This window comes from Saccostrea cucullata, unplaced genomic scaffold (genome assembly GCF_032062105.1).
Source record: "Saccostrea cucullata isolate Sc308-1 unplaced genomic scaffold, CSIRO_AGI_Scuc_v1 ctg2811, whole genome shotgun sequence".
NCBI classification, from domain to species: domain Eukaryota; kingdom Metazoa; phylum Mollusca; class Bivalvia; order Ostreida; family Ostreidae; genus Saccostrea; species Saccostrea cuccullata.
In genome coordinates this window covers 1-3,246 of record NW_026937407.1, presented here as the reverse complement: position 1 = coordinate 3,246, position 3,246 = coordinate 1, and the positions used below count along the sequence as shown (strand labels likewise).

The 3,246-nt window shown below is 31.9% G+C and overlaps 1 long non-coding RNA gene across 1 annotated transcript; it reads left to right on the top strand.

Annotated features, from left to right (window-relative positions):
* The first annotated feature begins 464 nt into the window (after window positions 1-464).
* Window positions 465-2,638, top strand: LOC134248136 (uncharacterized). Its single transcript, XR_009987986.1, has 3 exons — window positions 465-911; window positions 2,106-2,281; window positions 2,387-2,638. It is a non-coding gene; the product is annotated as an uncharacterized LOC134248136 (long non-coding RNA).
* The last annotated feature ends 608 nt before the right edge of the window (window positions 2,639-3,246 follow it).

Sequence of the window (3,246 nt, the reverse complement as noted above, 5' to 3'; positions counted from 1 at the left end):
TCTACATCTTTATAATAGCGAATAAAGATGGACGATAGAGGAAATTCGAGCATTAATTCGGACATACATTTCTATAAAACATCATGCAGATTATAGCCATTGTACAAAATAAAACATCATTTGTACATAATGACGTTAATTAGTGCTGAATATCTTCTCATGTCGATTTTTTAAATAATTGTAATCGGTGGTTTTCCAATTACGGTAACTTACAAGTAACTAACAGCAGTAACAAGAGTTAAACTTTAATCATAACTTTCTATGCTCATATTCTTTATCATTGTTAAATAGAAAAGTCTTTGTGCATAGTATTCTATACAATCCGTTAGCATCTTTAATTTTTACGAGTTGATGGACATCAACTCAGTTATGTTCTTACCAATGTTGACCTAATTTTAACCAAATAACACACCTCGTTTATTCAGTTCCTTCTACGATAAATTGTATCACATCTTGAAAAACTCTACTTAAATAAAAGCGAACATATATATTGAAGACATGTCAATGTTTCTTTTTTGAAAGGAAATTTATTTTAAGTATAAACAATAACATTTTCATTGACATGCCTTATTGTGTCGGTCCGACAAAAAAGATAGTGCATTTTAAACCGCCGAAGAATGAAAGTGTATTTCGTCACTTCTCATATTCCTATATGTGTATATATGCCTTGTCGATTTTTAAAATTTTTCAAACTAATTGCATAAAATATTGGTTAATTTTTCTGTGCCAAGTTCGTTGGGGTTTATACAAATGGCATATTAGGCCTAACATAGAGATCGAACTACTTTTTCATATTCATACGCACCATGCTACTTTGTTTTGTAATCAAAAACACGCAAAATCGGCAGCACAACAGTGACTTCAAAAGAAAATGACGGGACTGTGGAGGCTTACCAGGAAATTTTTAGAAGGTACGTAAATATAGATACATATACATTTAAGTATAGTTGCACGTGTTGCTCTGAAATATAAACTTAGCCAGTAGTTTATCGATAGGACTTCGTATGCGGTATGGTACTGACCGAGTAAACATTAGTGCCACCTTGTTTTCGCGGCTTCAGGGGCCTGATTCTATATGATTTTTTCTTTTTGTTTTGTCCGCATAAGTAGCTTCCATTGTGGTAATGAGGCAACTGCCTCACTAGAAATATTATTTCAAGTCTTTGAAAACACATAAAACAGCAGTCGTGCGACAGGACATGCCATAGAATTTTCGACTAGATTTCCACTTTCTTGAGAGAATCGGTCATATTTTAGTGAAAATCGAATGAATATTTTTCTGCATACAATGAACCTAAACGAAATTATCCAAGATAATATTTCTACTTGTTGTATTACACGAAAAATACGATGAGAACGAAGCATCTGTTGGAACGACGCCATTTTTATTTCAGCCAGGAGCGGATCAAAATCCACCACAAGCACCTGTTCATAATAAATCTGGAATAAGTTATTTTAATTGATTTATGTTTACTCATATCGCTTCAGAAAAATATAGACAACTTTTTTAATGTAACTTAACAGGGAGAAACTGTCTTATTTATTAATTTTCATTATAAAATTAAAAAGAAATCATAAATGGGAATATGTGAAAAAAAATACACATGTTCTGGATGAGTACAATGGCATCCTGTGTCATAATACTGTTAAATTAACAATTTGAGATGTAAAAAAAAAATAAAGATCAGATCGAGATTTTGATGATCTTAATTCTTAAAGATGATTATGTTGATGATGTCAAGGGCTCAAAAAAAGAAAAAAACAAAATTTTCTTGAAAATATCAGGTTCAAAGAAAAATTGTAAAAGCAAGTCTCAGCTATTTCTTGCATTGCAGCAGATATGCATCAAGCATCAAACACTTTCTCAGAAGATAGTAAAGGTAGACAGTGTATGTGTTGCTTATGCACTTGTAAGAATTTTGTTAAAGAAGTGGTTCGAATTCCTACAGAGGATTGGAATTCAAGTGATCTTAATTTATTGCCTTGGAAAGATGATGATTTACATTTAAGATGTTATAATAAATAAAATACCTTTCAAATCTTCCATTTTACTTCTTATTTTATATGTTGTTTTAATTAGAATTTAAAATTTGTTATTTTTCTAGAAGTATAAACCACAAGGGCCAGAGCATAAAGGTTCCTGGGAGGATTTGTTTACGAAACCTTTTTCACTGCTTCTGGAGGTTTGTTGGTTAATTTCTCATTCCGGAGAAATTTAACTCCATCACTACCATGTTGGGGGTTCCCTAATGCCAGATGACATCTCCAGGACAGCAAAGAGGTACTTTTAAAATGTCTTAATGAATAAAATACCCTTCAGATCTTCAATTTTTCTTGTTATTTATATGTCGTTTTAATGATAATGTAAAATATTTTATTTTTCTAGAGGTATACACCACAAAGGCAGAGCATAAAGGATGGCTGGGAGATTTGATAAACTTACTGTTGTAGGAGAACAATTTCAAGCATTGATATATATTAGAAAATTGTGCTGTCAGTCTTTTGTATGTTGGAGGACAAGCTTCCCCTTGAAAACTGGAACAAATGTGAAATAAAGAATGTGTATCTTCATATTGAGAACTTTTCCTTGTAAAATTACCTCTGGGAAAAAGTTTATTTCATATCAATTTATTGTGTTCATTATCTGGTTTAATTAAGGTCTTCCGTCTTCACGGAAGACCTTATAGTTATTCTACTGTTTCTTATTATTAAGGTCTTCCGTCTTCACGGAAGACCTTATAGTGATTCTATTGTTTCTTATTAAGGTCTTCCGTCTTCACGGAAGACCTTATAGTTATTCTATTGTTTCTTATTATTATTAAGGTCTTCCGTCTTCACGGAAGACCTTATAGTGATTTTACTGTTTCTTATTATTCTTTTTATTATTTTTTTGACTTTCTAATTTTGTGCACGCGATTTCTCGAAGACTACTGGATGGAATGACGTGAAATTTTCAGAAAAGATCTGTCGTAATATGAATTTTGTATATCCGAGAGAAAATTTGGAAACTCACTTCCGGTGCCAAGTTACGGACAATTTCCTGAAATTAAAATGACATTTTGTCCGCGATTAAACTCAAAATCGGTAAAAGATATCAACATGAAACTTTCAGGGATTATAAATCGTGATATATACCATCCAGGACGCGACACTTTGTTCGTCATCGGTACATCCTGTCGTTAGGAGAAGCGAATTAAAAAAATCGTATTTTCTAACTTTTTTGTTTTTCAACATTTTTTATTTATT